At 41.2% G+C, this 16,856-nt stretch overlaps 1 protein-coding gene across 1 annotated transcript in view; it reads left to right on the top strand.

The window, feature by feature from the left end:
• The first annotated feature begins 14,886 nt into the window (after positions 1–14,886).
• Positions 14,887–16,856, top strand: part of ncmap (non-compact myelin associated protein) — a 35,530-nt gene continuing 33,560 nt past the window's right edge. The window contains exon 1 of the mRNA XM_052036162.1: positions 14,887–15,130. The gene's annotated coding sequence lies outside the window, so the exon portion shown is untranslated. The remainder of the gene's footprint in view (positions 15,131–16,856) is intronic.

Raw genomic sequence — 16,856 nt, 5'->3', positions numbered from 1 at the left:
CTATGCCTGCTTACTCTGTAAAACAAAGAGTGCCACAGATCATGACATCAGGTGATACTCTTGCGGATTATTGTAATACAGAATTGGGGGGACATGGATATTAGTATCCAAGTATTCCCACACCTTATTTGCTTTTGACTGTGCAAAAAGCAAAAGGTACAAGAGACAGTACCCAATCAGTATGCCACAATCTCAATAAAACTACCTCAAATATCCTATTTGTTTGTAGGTTCCTTACATTAATTAGGCTCTTAGGTACCTATTTTACTTATTTCTAAAGTAGGAGAGTAAAGATATTTCCTTTTAAAGATGGCTGTTGTCCAGCTTGTCTTCAGTCATGCAAATTTCTATCTGATGGCAGGAAGGAGGAGAATATGTTATCATTTAAGCTTGGGACAAAACTACTGGGGGGAGGGTTTCCTAGAAGTGGGAATTGTAGAACTTATCAGGCAGCAATTTATGGATATGTCTGAATCCATTTCTTTTAAATAGCCATCCTAAATAACATACAGTATTAGAAATTATGCCCATGTAACATCGACAGCAGCAGAGGGCAGTGCATCTGTGCATCTTAATAAACTGTTTCACAAGTGCATCACTGCCCCATTCTGAAGAAGAATAAAAAAAACCTCCATGTTGAATAAATCCTATTCTCCAAGTTTCCCTAAGGAAGCATGTCAAGAAATACCATCTGTGTGTTTGAAATATAAGCACTGTATTGTACACTTAACACGGTCAGGGTCTCTGTTAGATCATTCCCTTGCAGAAAGCTGTGTTCGTTGAAAATATGTGACAGTATATCCCATTAGTTTAACCTGCCAGAAATTATTGTGCCAGTTATGTGTGCTCCTCAGCTGTTTTGTAACAGGATACTTCGTGTGGGGAAGCAATTATACAAAAATTTTAACAATTTTTGTATATTTGTTTGTATAAATGTAAACAAACATAAAAATATCACTACTTTTATTGCATCAAATTGGGAACTAACCTCCATATCTGTTCCTTGAAAGACTTCTGTACTGGTATGGTTAAGTGATACGTGATATGTATTTTTCAAAGTAGAAACTCATACATAAATCATGCATGTTAAGGTTGAACAAATTCCTTCCATTCTGTCCATAACCAGAGCATTGGCAGAACTGAGACTGCAAACAGATTTTGAAAATATAAAATTACTTACAAGTGAGAACTAAGCCTCACTATTTTCAAACCCTATCCCAACCTAAAACAAAACTTCTAAATTCCATTTGATCATGTAAAAATATTATGTGAATATAAATATTAAGCAGGAAAATAAAATATTAATTGTACACTTTGCATATACCATTCAGGTTTAAGAGTGTGACAACTTTAATTAAGTATTAATTGTTTAAAGGTATTCTGATTATAGCATTTTGAACTTCACCATGTTATAGTAACCTAACTCAAGTTTAAATACTTATATTAGAAGTACTTTTATGTTGTTGTTGCAGATAAATGACAATGACTATTATTGGGGTCAGGACATTGATTTTAATGGATGGACTTTTTTGGGTGTGATCTGTCTGCCATCATCCTCACGTTGAGGACAAGAGTGAATGATAATTCTTCGAATCCACTGATTTAGCCTAATAGGCAACAAAGCTTCAGTTTCGTAATCACTTATACTTACCATGCGTGTGTGCATGTCTGTTACAAAAAGATGAATTGTTTTGAAATTATGATCAGTGGTATAAATGAGCAGTATATAGGCTACAGCTGTCTGGCATCACAGTGCAGGCTCTAACCACCTTGACTAACTGACTGGATGTAATAGTTCCCATTTAAGCAATGAAATCTGGAAAAAAAAATGATGAAACTATAATAAAAATGTGATTTCATGCTGTAACTGACAAGTACTGTTTAGTTTTTAGAGTGCATGCAAGTATACATTTATGCCCTCTTAAAAGAGCTCGAATGCTAAATCACTTCAGTAATCTTTGGAATAATCAGTCACTTACTGCAGTATATTCCTGGCTGACAGCTGAACATTGGTGATAAATATAATAAACATATACAAACTATATAATCATTTGCAACTTGCCTGGGATTCCAAGAGTTTTTCTTAATGTATTCTTCAATGTTTTAATAGCACTAACCAGTTAGTCTAATAAACAGTGTAGTTTTAATTTTGCAACAGATTGTGTTGGGAATGAATGAATAAATGAAAAATTTCAGATAGCAGTGGTTTGAGTCGATAATATGTTTGTGCAGCCTAAACCTGTAATACTCAGGAGTTCTGCATCCCTTATCTTTCTCAGCAACAGCAGAAACTTGCCATTACTACAAAATGGTTATTGTATTTACATTAGATAATGTTCCTTCAGTACACTTCACACACACATATAATAGATATTCTGCAATTTTTAAATTGCCTGAGTGCACCATAATAACTGTTCCTAGGTTCAAGGTTTTGAATAAAATTTAAACATTGGATTGCTTATTTATTTCTGATTTACCAGAAATCTCTGAGTCTGTTCCAACCCAGAATGACCATGTTTGCCAGGAAGGCGTTGAAACTGGGAAAAGGTACAGCCAGGAATTGGGAATTATTAATTGACCAAGTGTAATGACGGTACAATAAGATTCTCTTATAGATTTGAACAAGCAACACAGAAGACACAGGTGCAAATCCAGCACTGCTATTCCAGGTGAGATCTTGCAGTTGTAGCAACCAATTTTGTTCAGTATGATATAAAAAAAAATTGGTCCAAATCTGGTGCAAAATCTGTGCTATTGACATTGTGCAAAATATGGATTAACATAACCCGACTGAAACATTTAGGTACTGGTTGACTTCTATTGCTATTTGTTAACACTTTTACAATACTTTATTCAAAGAATTATATCTTAAATAAAACAACTATTATGGTGTTTTACCTACATATTCCACAGTAAGAATATAAAACTTGTTGTGTCACTGATCACCACCTCATAAAATAGATTTTATCAGCTTGCCACTGCAGATAAATAATCAGTTATGTTATCATTATGCATTGTTAAGTGTGTTAACTCCAAAATGATTATTTCTGCACAGAAGCTAAGTGATTCTTATTTTTAAAAAAGGTTTTTTTGCTGGTTGCAGCAATATTTTTGCTTTTTATGAACATAGTTGTTGACATTTAAACTTGAACAAAAATATTTCTCCTTAAGAGGTCATGACCAAAAAAAAGTGAAGTGGTAGCCAATCCTGGCATTTTGAAACCAATGTGGGATTGATTCATAGCAAGAGAATAGTAAGATTTTATAATGTTTCTTCAATGCTTTTATGGAGATCAAATTACTAGGTGTAGGCACCGGGTTTTAGGATCAAATAGATTATTTTCTTAGCCAGCCTTTTGAAAAGAAAATGTATTGTTAATTTGCAAATAAAACCTATTTTCAAAGCCACCACATCTCCAACTCCACCCCTTCCCCTGACCCACTACTCCAGCATTTTAATGATGCAATGATCTATAAGAAATCTTACAAGTGTTAGCTTCAAATCGCCACAACAACTTCCATGTATAGCACCATTAATGTAGCAAACCATCTCTAAGCATTTCAAAGTGTCATCAGACAATAACTGGTGAGGGGTGATATGCAGAGGTCTGGATGTTGATCCAGAAACAAGAGTTCAAATCTCACCGTGAGGGGAAGGGCATTGAAATTCAAGAGAAAAAATAATTATGGCGTTAAAAACTGGTATCGGTGTTGGTGACAATGACGTGATGAATCTGTTGTTAAAAACTTACTTGATGCATGAGAGACTTACATGAAAGCATTCTGCAATCCTTATCCTGTCTGGCTTACGTATGACTCCAGGCTAATCCACCCTCAGAAATTGCACAGGAAGGTGCAGAATTCAAATGGGCATTAGGGATGGACAGCAAATGTTTATCTTGCCAACAACATTCACATATTCACATCCTGTGAACTAAAAGTTAAAAGATGAAAGGGCAGACTTGGTCAAAATTTTAAGTTTGAGGAATTTGAAACTATAACCAGGAGCCGGTGCTGGTCAGCAGGGATAGTGATGGATGAACAGGACTTGAATGAGTTAGGATGTGGACAGCAGAATTTTAGATCTAGAGTTTACAGAGAGTAGACTCCAGGTGTTGGAATGGACGGGCCCAAGGGTAAAAAGTTATGGCTGAATGCTTCAGCAGAGGATAAGCTGAGACTTCCAAAATAAAAGCTTAAATTGGCATCATGTTGTCTCCCTTCATGTTGCTGATGGGCATTACCATTACTATACCATTAATGGTATAGTATGCACTTCCCAATGAAAGGGTGCATGGGCATGTCTAGCATGCTGTTTTTGGATTGTGAGTGGGTTGTCCAGTTTAAACAAACATGGAAATCTCAAGGAAGCTGTGACAAGACGGCATATGAATGATGTCAGGCAACATTTTGGAGGTGAAAATAACAATCCTTTGAGATGGCTCTGATATGCCCATGCACTTCAGTTTAAATTCACAGTTTAAATTGCTTAACTCTGCAAAGCTATTCATTATGACTAAGGCAAGGTTACTCCTTATGTAAGGAATCCTGAGAATGATTTTGCTCAATAGAGTGGTTTAAAACTGCATCTTGTTATAGGTGCCCTCATTTTCTTCTGTCTGACCTTCCTCTCCTACACTTCATTTGGTTGCTGGAAATTGGCACTTGGATAAGCTGCTTGTACCTTGGTCAAGTAACTGTTCTTATGGAACCTAGACAGGTCTTATCATTGGGACGTTCAGTAGCTGGAATATTCTATTCAGGTTGTGTGCACATTTTAGCTGCATATCCAAAGAGGCAAACATGTGAGTCATAAAAAGACTATTTCACTAAACTAAACCTTCCCTAAGAACAAATACCAACATGAAATCAGGTCATGTGCTTTTTGATTCCAGTATGTATATCAGTATTATATATCACTCAAAAACAATCTTGTCATTGTACCTACTGACTTGGATCTTTAATTTCCTGGCACCAGCTGGCAGCAGCTTAGCTCAGTTAGTTCTGAACAAACACCCTCTTAACATGGCTAAGGGTTTATTCCACAGTGAACTATAAGTGAGTTATAAACAATCTGCTGGAGGAACTCAGCAGGTCGAGCAGCATCTGTGGGGGGAAGGAATTGTTGACGTTTTGGATCAAGACCCTGCATCAGGACCTGAGTTTTGACCTGAAATGTTGACAATTCCTTTCACCCCCACAGATGCTTCTCAACCTGCTGATTTCCTCCAGCAGATTGTTTCTAAATTACATGCAGTCTGCAGTCTCTTGTGTCTCTATAAGTGACTTACACTTTTGCTGTCAACCATATTTAAAGAGACTGAAAATTGGAATATTAAATGGAACCCCTAATTTCCATTATTTATTTCCCAGATTTTGCACATCTACAGTCTATTATTTTAATCTGAAACATTAACTGCCCTGTATTCTTTTACAGAGAGCTAATTCACCACAGATAAGTTACATAAACACAAGAAATAGAAGCTGGAGTAGGCCATTTAGCCCCGAAGCTTTCCCTGACATTCATGAAAACTTGCGTTATATTTGGAACAGTTGAAGATGTACTTATTGCCATGACTCCCGTAATAAGAAAAAGTAAAGGACAATTAATTGTAAACCTATGAATTTCACCTTCACCTTTGAAGTGGTACAAATGTAGACATGCCAAAACACTCTGCATTATTTATTATAAAAAGCATTGTGTAAGGCAAAAGTGTATTTCTACCCTACCAGAGAGTCAGACCTGGTTTGTGTATCAGTGCATGAGATACGAGATACCAGAAGGCCCCTATGAGGAATGTAGTAATTGGAGATAACAGGCCTATTGCTAATTGCATTACCATGGTAACACAGGCCCTCTACTGAACAGAGATATACTTTAGGTATGAGACCACCAGACCCTGACCAGGCAGGTGTCTGTAAAGCACAAGATGATCATGCAGGGAAGGTGATGTCAGAAACAACTGAATGTGTGTCTTCTCATCTTAGGTTGCTTGGTGATAACTGAAAGAAGTGATAGCTGAATGTCTGTACATTTGTCTCTAATGTACATTAGGATGCCATGTTTTGTACAATTGGAGAGTGGTGTGGACCACACTGGTAAGGTGAATGGGCCTGTCTCTCCCTCCTTGTGGTGATATATCAATTGGATAAGTACATTTCTGTTTAACCTGGTGACAGACTTATGTGAGTGATTCTCTTATTTCACAATAACCTACCAGCCAGTGTCACAAAATTAGACTGAAGTTTATCCTAGAACAATGGCACAACCAGTGGAGCTGCTGCTTCCCAGTTCCAGTGACCGGGGTTCAATTCTGACTTCCAGTGCTGTCTATGTGGAGTTTGCAAGTTCTCCCTGTAACAATGAAGGCTACCTCCATATTTTTCTCCCTCTCCAAGGATGTGCAGGTTGGTAGGTTAATCACCCGTTGTAAATTGTCTCCTGCATAGATAGATTGGTATTGGTTTATTATTGTCACTTACTCCAATGTACAGTGAAAAACTTGTCTTGCATACCGATTGTACAGGTCAATTCATTACACAGTGCAGTTACATTGAGGTAGTACAGAGTGCTAGATGATAGAATTGATAGGAATATGGAGAGAACAAGTTACAGGGAACATTAATGGGTGAATGGGATTACTCTGTGAGCTGCCATAGACTTGATAGACCGAATGGCCTCTCCCTCTGTAGTAAGGAAATATGGAATAAATTGGTATGTTAACAAAATGAACTGAACATATGCCACTGCTTTTAAAGGAAGAATCCTGTGTTCACTTTCTGTTGTCAGTTACTTGACTCTATTTAAAAAATACTTCATCAGTCTTATAAAATATTTATGTTATAACGATTCCAGAGCACACCGCTGTACAACTGTGTTTTGCTGAATTTCAAAAATTTCTAGGTTCTTTCCAGCTCCTCTTCAAAGTGAATTGAGTATTTTCAAGTTGCTGCGGCAACAAAGGCTCTGGTTAATTCTCTCTTATCGTTAAACATCAGATAATGGGAGAGTCCATAGAACACTGATAGGGTTCTAATTCAAGTTGCCTTGTGTGCTTTGGCAAGTAGTCACAACGTGCACGTTAACATTGCTGTTATTAGTCTCTCTGTAAACCAACTGCAATCTTTATTAGAATTCTACCAACTGTTTTGACACTACCTTGGCTCTGCACCTACTTCAGTGTAACAACAATCAATTACAAAAATGGAGAACAGTTGAGGCAGAGAATAGTGTATTAATTCATTGGAGAGCATGTAAGTGAAATATAGCAGGCCCCAAATGTGAGTGACATTAAAGTAATCCTTTGCAAACTAACCACAGTAAAAAAAAATGACATTCTTTCACTTCATTACAATATACAAAAAGCACAATTTCAAAAGGCACCATTTACTGTAGCATTAATAGACCATATTAATGACTGGACTGGAATGGTTGCTTCAAGTGCCGGGTTTTAGATGTTTCAGAAAGGACGGGGAGGGAGGCAAAAGAGGTGGGGGAGTGGCACTGTTGATCAGAGATAGTGTCACGGCTGCGGAAAAGGTGGATGTCGTGGAGGGGCTGTCTACAGTTTCTGTGGGTGGAGATTAGGAACAGGAAGGGGTCAATAACTTTACTGAGTGTTTTTTATAGGCCGCCCAATAGTAACAGGGATATCGAGGAGCAGATAGGGAAGCAGATCCTAGAAAGGTGTGAGAATAACAGAGTTGTTGTGATGGGGGATTTTAATTTCCCAAACATCGATTGGCATCTCCAGACAGTGAGGGGTTTCAATGGGGAGGAGTTTGTTAAGTGTGTTCAGGAAGGATTCTTAACACAATATGCAGATAGGCCTACAAGAGGAGAGGCTGTGCTTGATTTGGTATTGGGAAATGAATCTGGTCAGGTGTCATATCTCTCAGTGGGTGAACATTTTGGTGATAGTGATCATAGTTCTATCTCCTTTACGTTAGCACTGGAGAAAGATAGGAACAGACAGAATAGAAAGGTGTTTACTTGGAGTAAAGGGAATTATGAGGCTCTCAGGCAGGAAATTGGAAGATTAAATTGGGAACAGATGTTCTCAGGGAAAAGTATGGAAGAAATGTGGCAAATATTCAGGGGATATTTGTGTGGATTTCTGCATAGACATGTTCCAATGAGATAGGGGAGTCACGAGAGGGGACAGGAACCGTGTACAAAGGCTATAATAAATCTTGTCAAAACGAAAAGAAAAGCTTACAAAAGCTACAGAGAGCTAGGTAATGTTAGCGATCTGGAAGAGTATAAGGCCAATAGGAAGGAGTTTAAGAAGGAGATTAGGAGAGCCAGAAGGGGGCATGAGAAGGCCTTGGCGGGCAGGATTAAGGAAAACCCCAAGGCGTTCTACAAGTGTGTGAAGAGCAAGAGGATAAATTGTGAAAGAATAGGGCCTATCAAGTGCAGCAGTGGGAAAGTGTGTATGGATCCGGAAGAAATAGCGCAGGTATTTAATGAATACTTTATGTCATTATTCAGTACAGAAAAAGATCTGGGGGATTGTAGTGGGGACTTGCAGCGGGCTGAAAAGCTTTGAGCATGGAGATATTAGGAAAGAGGAGGTGCTGAAACATTTGGAAAGCATCAAGTTAGATAAGTTGCCAGGACCGGATGAGATGTACCCCAGGCTGCTGTGGGAGGCGAGGGAAGAGATTGCGGAGCCTCTGGCAATGATCCTTGCATCGTCGATGGAGACGGGAGAGGTTCTGGAAGATTGGAGGGTTGCGGATGTTGTTCCCTTATTCAAGAAAGGGAGTAGGGATAGCGCAGGGAATTATAGACCGGAGAGTCTTACCTCAGTGGTTGGTAAACTGATGGAGAAGATCCTGAGAGGCAGGATTTATGAACATTTGGAGAGGTATAATATGATTAGGAATAGTAAGCATGGCTTTGTCAAGGGCAGGTCCTGCCTTACGAGCCTGATTGAATTTTTTGAGGATGTGACTAAACACATCGATGAAGGGAGAGCGGTAGATGTAGCGTATGTGGATTTCAGCAAGGCATTTGATAAGGTACCCCATGCAAGGCTTATTGAGAAAGTAAGGAGGCATGGGATCCAAGGGGATATTGCAGTGTGAATCCAGAACTGGCTGGCCCACAGAAGGCAAAGAGTGGTTGTTGAAGGGTCATATTCTGTGTGGAGGTCGGTGACCAGTGGTGTACCTCAGGGATCTATGCAAGGACCCTTGCTCTTTGTGATTTTTATAAACAACCTGGATAAGGAAGTGGAGGGGTGGGTTAGTAGGTTTGCAGATGACACAAAGGTTGGGGGTGTTGTGGATAGTTTGGAGGGCTGTCAGAGGTTACAGCAGGACATAGATAGGATGCAAAGCTGTGCTGAGAAGTGGCAGATGCAGTTCAACCCAGATAAGTGTGAAGTGGTTCATTTTGGTAGGTCAAATATGATGGCAGAAAATAGTATTAATGGTAGGACTCTTGGCAGTGTGGAGGATCAGAGGGATCTTGGGGTCCGAATCCAAAGCGGCTGTGCAGGTTGACTCTGTGGTTAAGAAGGCATATGGTGTATTGTCCTTCATCAATCGGGGAATTAAATTTAGGAGCTGAGAGGTATTGTTGCAGCTATATAGGACCCTGGTCAGACCCCACTTGGAGTACTGTGCTCAGTTCTGGTCACCTCACTACAGGAAGGATGTGGAAGCCGGGTGCAGAGGAGATTTACAAGGATGCTGCCTGGAATGCGGAGCATGCCTTATGAAAGCAGGTTGAGGGAACTCAGCCTTTTCTCCTTGGAGAGATGGAGGATGAGGGGGGACCTGATAGAGGTATATAAGATGATGAGAAGCATTGATCGGGTAGATAGTCAGAGGCTTTTCCCCAGGGCTGAAATGGTGGCCACAAGAGGACATAGGTTTAAGGTGCTGGGGACTAGGTATAGAGGAGCTGTTGGGGTAAGTTTTTTACCCAGAGAGTGGTAAGTGCGTGGAATGGGCTGCCAGCAACAGTGGTGGAGGCGGATACGATAGGGTCTTTTAAGAGACTTTTGGATAGGTACATGGAGCTGAGAAAAATAGAGGGCTATGGGTAAGCCTAGTAATTTCTAGGGTAGGGACATGTTCGGCACAGCTTTGTGGGCTGAAGGGCCTGAAATGTGCTGTAGTTTTTCTGTGTTTCTATGTTTCTATATGTTCTGATCTCCTTAAATTGAAAGTATATCCATATGCACCAGAGCTAACAAAAATGAAATAAACAGGCTTTTTATTAAATTAGTTCCATAACGATTGGTTTCAGAAGAGTGCCTTGGCTTTCATATTAAAAATGCTGATAAGCACAAAGGATAAACCCATATTAGCAGGGCAGTTCAGTAGTACATTAAATCGGATCTGGAGATAACCCTATTAATTATATATTGTCGAGTTTTGGGGAACCTAAATTATGCCCATTCTGTTGTCTGAACAATGTGGAGCCCAAAATCACACCCAACTCCAACTGTGAAGTTTTTAAAAACCTTCACAGTTGGAGTTGGGTGTGATTGGGTCTAAACTTATCTTAGATTATATATTCTACCTTTTACACTGTTGTAAAATCCATTATTTCATCAATTTTAGGCCATATTTTTGTTCTCCTAAGCCCCTAACTTCCTCTATCCTTTCACCCTGTCCAGCATCCACCGTTCAAGGTATAATTAATGGTTCTCTTATCAAGCTCTCATTTACTAGCTTTACATTCTATCTACTGTGCTTTTGCACATTCCACTGTCTTATCAATATCCCAGACAAGCAGCTTCCTTTGGTGCATCAGAATTAATTTGCAATGACCAGGATCTTGGTGATAAATGTCAACAGCTCCAAGCAGAACATTTACCTGTTTAAAGTGGGGTTTGCATATATGCATTTTTAAATGCGGCAATCCAAAACTCACTGTCTGTCAGAGCAATCTGCTGCTGGGACTCTATGGTTTAGGAGCATGTACTAAGAAATGAAAAGGCTGAACTTCCACTTTGTTATTTTTCATGCATTAAAATTTCTGACTAAAATCGAACTCCTTTCATATTCTTGTTGGCGCCTGCAGTAAAAATATGAAACAGTAAGTGCCAAAAATCTATTCAATGTATCCCATAAACCCTGTTCAATGTTTGCAGGCCAGCACAGGCACTGACCCTTTAAAACAAGTGGTCACTGTGTCCACATTCATGCTAGTAACATTTAAATTTAAAGATTACATTTATTTTGGAAGAACATGAGGTGAGTTGAATGTGATCTTGCTGTTTGCACAGTACCATGCCCCAATTCATTTCATGTACCAGGTGATATCAAATTACCAGTTTCCCAGTTGAATATCTGCCACAAAAAAGAAAAAGAACATAAAGTTTCTGTTAACTATTTAAATTGGTCCTAATTCTGCTGTGTAGTTTGGCATATGTCTGACAGAGGAAATAATGCCATGTTGTTAAATATTAGGGTTTTATTTCAACCCAGCTGGAAATTTGAGCTGCAGTGTAAACCAGGCTGAGGTTACACAGAGACGCTTTAGCAATTTGTTTGACTGCCAGCTTGTACATTTTACTGTTGTGAACTTCATTCAACTCTTCATTTATCTTTGATCCATTTTCTGGTCGGTAATCTGAACGTGTAAATTATTCTTCCTTCTCAGAGTTTAATCAGGCCTGATTCCATGCCTATTAATTCATCTTTGCTTGCATAGGCCATTTCCCAAAAAATAACATGTTTTTTTTCTTTTTTTCCTGCATATAGCAATAATTTGTTTATATTTCTCCTAATCTAGGGTACGGCATTCGGTATTCACAATGTGGTCTCTATATTGGAGAAACCTAAGGCATATTAGGTGACTGCTTTGCAGAGTGCCTGCTTTCGGTTGACAGGCATGACTCAGAGCTCCATGTTGCCTGCCACTTTAATTCTCTGCCACTCAGGAAGCCCAGCAACATCAATACATTACTGCTCAGCTACATGGATCTAGTGCCCTGTGTAGACATTGCTAAATCTTTCTAAGAAGCAATAGTGTAGGCCTCTAGGGTTCTCAGGGAGCTAGAACTGATCACCCAAAGACCAGTCTTCATGTTACAATATCACAGTAGGGCTAGCACTGCTGTCTCTGTTGCTATGAAGGCCCTCATTGCTCTGAACATTTTTTCCTCTGGATGTTCTTGAGAGGTGGGGGAATGACAGGGATGTGACTAACTTGTCAATTAGTGGTTGCAGTCACACTCCTGAATCCATTAAATTCTCAATGGTGTCCAAACAACTCAGGTACAAGCTGCAAATTTATGAGTGGCCTGGATAAAGTAGATAAGAAAAACCCAATTCCCTTGGCGGTGCAGTCAATAACTGGAAGATATTGATTAAATATAATTGGCAGAAGAATTGGATGGTTATTCAGTAACTGCCATTGAAAGTATTAGTGGGTGGCCTTAACAGCAAAGCTGCTAATGCATTATAGTCTGTTGTAACTCATTTTCAAGGTTTAGAGAAGAATAATTCTGAATGCAGAACCCGAGGGTATTGTAAGTCCCGGAATAAAAAGCCAAGCTCTTCAGAATAGGAATCAAAGCATTTTCATTGGAAGAAGCCTGCACTATTTTTGATTCTTCATAATCACTGGTTGAGAATCACTATCAACATGAAACAAAAGTCCATCTGTTCCATTGGCTTCAACACTAACCATATTTCTATTCTCTCATGCCAAATGCGTGCCTGCATTTAACAGGAAAAGTGGAGCCTAATTTTCAGTTTGCCTCAGTGGTAATCTCCTCACTTCATACTCAGAACACTTGAGCACATTGTTTCAGTTGACACTTCAGTGATGAGGAAGTGTTGCACTGTTGGAGGCATTGTTATTGGATGAGGTGTTACACTGAGACCCAGTCAGCCTTTTCAAAGAACAACAGAGAAATTCTTCCTTGGTTCTTGGCCAACGTCAGGTTCTTTTCTTATTACTGTTCACTGCAGGTTGTTGCTGATTGATTGGCTGCTGGACTTCCTACAAGAGTGACGGCTATTTATAAAATAATTAATTGGCTTGGTTATTCTGATAATGTGGAAGGTCCTAATTAAATATTTCCTTCCTTTCAAGACCTTGGTGTATTTTTACTTTCCGCTCCATTGCCCAGGGATACTAAGCCCAGTTTTAGTGGCTCTGCTGCCACCCAAGCTGAGGGCTAGGGAGGAGGATAGTCAGTTGCTATTACTTCCTGCAAGGGCCAGTGGTTCCACTGGGAGTGCTTAATCTCAACTCAATACACGGGGATACAAGGTTTTCACAATGTTTTGGGATCATACACCAGAACTGTGCATGAGAGTACCAAAGCAGTGTTCTTGCTGATTACAGTCAAATCCTGGAAAGATTGTGGATTCCACATGTGATTGCAGTTGCTCTTGTGATGTGACATTTTTATAGGTTGTGTGTGGTAAAAAGCTGCTACTGGGCACTAGTCACTACTCAGAACAGGTGAATTTTGAGACAGATAATAAATGTTTAGTTAGCTCCCTGTTTAATGGACAGATGCATTCATGCAGTCCTTATAAAATTCTCAGTCAAAGACTATTACAGCACAGAAATGGATCAATCCATCAAGAACTCACCTACAGCAATTCCCCCGTACATCTCCCACCAGATTCTACCACTCACCTACACATTTGGAGAGCAATTTACAGCAGTCATTCAATCCACACACACATCTTTAGGTTGTGAGAGGAAACCAGGGCACCCTGGGGAAACCCACAAGGTCACAGGAAGATTGTGCAAACTCCACACACACAGCATCGGAGGTCAGGATTGAACCCATGTGTTGGAAGCTGTGTCACTCTGATACCTAATGTAATGAATGAATGGAAATTCTAGCATTAAATGGATTGTAGAATGGTGAGACTGTGTAACACTCTGCGGTTAGCATAACGCTATTACAGCACCAGCAGCCCAGGTTCAATTCCAGCCACTGTCTGTAAGGAGGTTGTACGTCCTCCCCGTGTCTGCATGGGTTTCCTCCGGGTGCTCCGGTTTCCTCCCACATTCCAAAGATGTAGGAAGTTGTGGGCATGCTATGTTGGCGCCGGAGGCGCGGCAACACTTGCGGGCTGCCCCCAGAACACTCTACGCAAAAGATGCATTTCACTGTGTGTTTCGATGTACGTGACTAATAAAGAGATCATACGTTGACGTCAATGGAACGCACCGAAACCACAATGTAATGTATTTCGTGCCATTGACAACAGATGGATTTCCTGGCAGAGGGATGTTAAACAAGAGTGGAAGGTAGTGGAACCAAGGTGAGCAGACAGTGCTGGAGCGGGAGGGTCATGAAGCAGAGTGTCTGGCAGGACCAGTGAGGAAGGTGAAGGTTAGTGGGGAGGAGGAGGATTCTGTTGGGAAGACCATAATGACAAATAGTGACTCATGAAGGATCTCCACCAGAAACGTCCACTGTCTGTTTCCCTCCACAGATGCTACCCGACCCACTGAGTTCCTCCAGCATCTGTTGATACAAAACAAATTCCTTGCTGGCTAGAGCTTCCAATGAATTGCTGCTTTTAATAAGAGGTTAAAGAAAATAATTATAGGATTTCTGCTTTTGATCCTTGTAATGTAAAGTTAGAGAAAGAGAAACGCAAGGAGCCGGCCAGATAATTGCCCGTAGCCATAGCACAGAGGGCTGAGGAAGCCACATAACGATACCAGAAATCTTTCATTGGCTGTAGGGCCTTTGGGACGCGCTAAGGTGCTGAAAGGCGCCTTTATTTTTCGTATTCAGAAATCATACCGGTGTGTTACACAGGGCAGGGAGGGCACCGTACTCTCTAAGACCACTGCTGCTCACTTGTTAACTGCGTGTAGCGCATGTGAATTGGTGTTTGTTTTAATATTAGAGAGCGGCTAAGAAGCAACGAGTTAGAGGGCGGATTGCTGAGATTGTGGTCACCTGTCGAGACGGGAAAAGCTGCTCAACCTGTCCTGCTGGGGCTCAGTCATTGCAACACGGCTATGCTAAGAGGAGGAAGCAGCATTCAGCCTCGTTAGATATCCTGACTCCTGGAGACCGACACCTCGACTCCAGGGAGAGAGACATCCTCTCTGTGCAGCGACGAGCGAGTCGGGGGATCACAGGAAAGATCCAACATCGGCTCCGGCCGAGAAGAGCAGGTAAAAGAAGCGGGAAGCAGATAAAACTGATGGGATCTAAAACTGAAACTGAAGTGCCGGAGGAATTCAGCCAGTCAGGCAGCATATGTGGAAAGTGAAACCAGTCAACGTTTGGGGTCAGCGACCCTGCCTCAGAACTGGGGGGGGGGGGGGGGGGGGGGGGACAGTGGAGGGAGAGCCACAGTTCTCAAAGCAGAGCTGGTAGGGAGCAGTGAGGTGTGCTTTGTCTTACACCCCATTCCTTTCCCCCAGCTCTGAGAGCTGCAACTCTCCCCCACAACCTTCCCCACTCCCATAACCTTCTTTCCCCCCAAATCTTCCCCCCCCCCCGCAACCTTCCCCACCCCTAAGGCAGGGTCGCTGACTCCAAACGTTGACTGGTTTCTCTTGCTGCCTGACTGGCTGAGCTGTTCCAGCGCTCCTGTGTGGGGTGAAGGCGGTGGTGTCAGCGGACGACGGCGGCGTTAAACTCCGCCATGGAATTCAACTCCAAGTGTGAACCCAGCGTTCCCGCATCATTTAGTCAGAGTTCCCATGGAATGGGGAGGTGCCGTTCCTTACTCCCTGTGTAAGAAGGTGGATTTTCTTTTAATTGTACGAATTGCTGCAATTTGTCGAAAGTTGTGAAATTCCTCAAAAAGTGAAGAATAGTGGCAGGTCCGTTGGGGTTCCTTTTAGTAAATTCACTGCCACTGGAACGATGCTTTTTTGGACCCTGACGGGGTTAATGATGTGATTGGGACCTATCCATAACTTTTAGAGGGTTGGTTCAGGGGTTGGGGAGACTGGGCTCCGTTTGATGCTGGGGCGCTCTGTACTGTTCAGGTGCACTGACGGGCTCGGGTCATTTTTAAATTTCAAAATCTACTTTATATATTGTAGATTTTTAAAATCAATAAATACAGAACGTGCAAGTCAACGTTCCTAACAAGTAATGTTATCCCATTACTTAACATTAACACATCATCAGTTATCATTCATTTTCTAACAAAGTAAGTAGTTCTGTAACAGCTCCTCCCACATTCTAAAGACGTACGGGTAGGTCAATTTGGGGGTTTAAAATGGGCGGCGCGGACTCGTTGGGCTGGAAGGGCCTGTTACCACGCTGTAAATAAAATTTTAAAAAATAACATGGCAATTCCTGCTTCGGTGAGGTGTGCTCACCATTCAGCCAGTTGTACTCCTGACTCACACATTTTTGCCTTAGTCACTTGTCAGCCTGTGACATCTTCTGGCGGCAAAATGACTGGTGCTGATGTACGCGGAATAGTCCATATTCCGTACCTGCCCTGGCACTACTTCACAACTCTTTCTGGGCCACATCGAGGACAGCATTGGTGCTGCCTCCTGCACCCGTGTGGAATGTCAGTTTTTTATCAACTTCGCCACTAACTTCCACCCTGCCCTCAAAGCCATTTGTACCGTTTCTGATGGGTCTCTCCCCTTTCTGGACCTCTGTCTCCAAGAGACAAACTATCAAGCCGTGATTAAACTGGAAAGAGTGCAGAAAAGATTTACAAGGATGTTGCCAAAACTAGAGGGCCTGAGTTATAAGGTTGAGGTTGGCCAGGCTAGGTCTTTATTCCTTGGAATATAGGAGAATGAGGGGTGATCTTAAAAGTGTATAAAATCAAGAAGGCAGAGATAAGGTGGATGGTGACAGTCGTTTCCCCGGAGAGGGGAGTCCAAAACTAGGGGGCATAGATTTAGGGTGAGAGGGGAAAGA

This window comes from Pristis pectinata, chromosome 22 (assembly GCF_009764475.1).
Source record: "Pristis pectinata isolate sPriPec2 chromosome 22, sPriPec2.1.pri, whole genome shotgun sequence".
NCBI lineage: Eukaryota > Metazoa > Chordata > Chondrichthyes > Rhinopristiformes > Pristidae > Pristis > Pristis pectinata.
The sequence above is the reverse complement of the archived record's forward strand: the minus strand, read 5'-3'. Positions and strand labels throughout refer to the sequence as shown.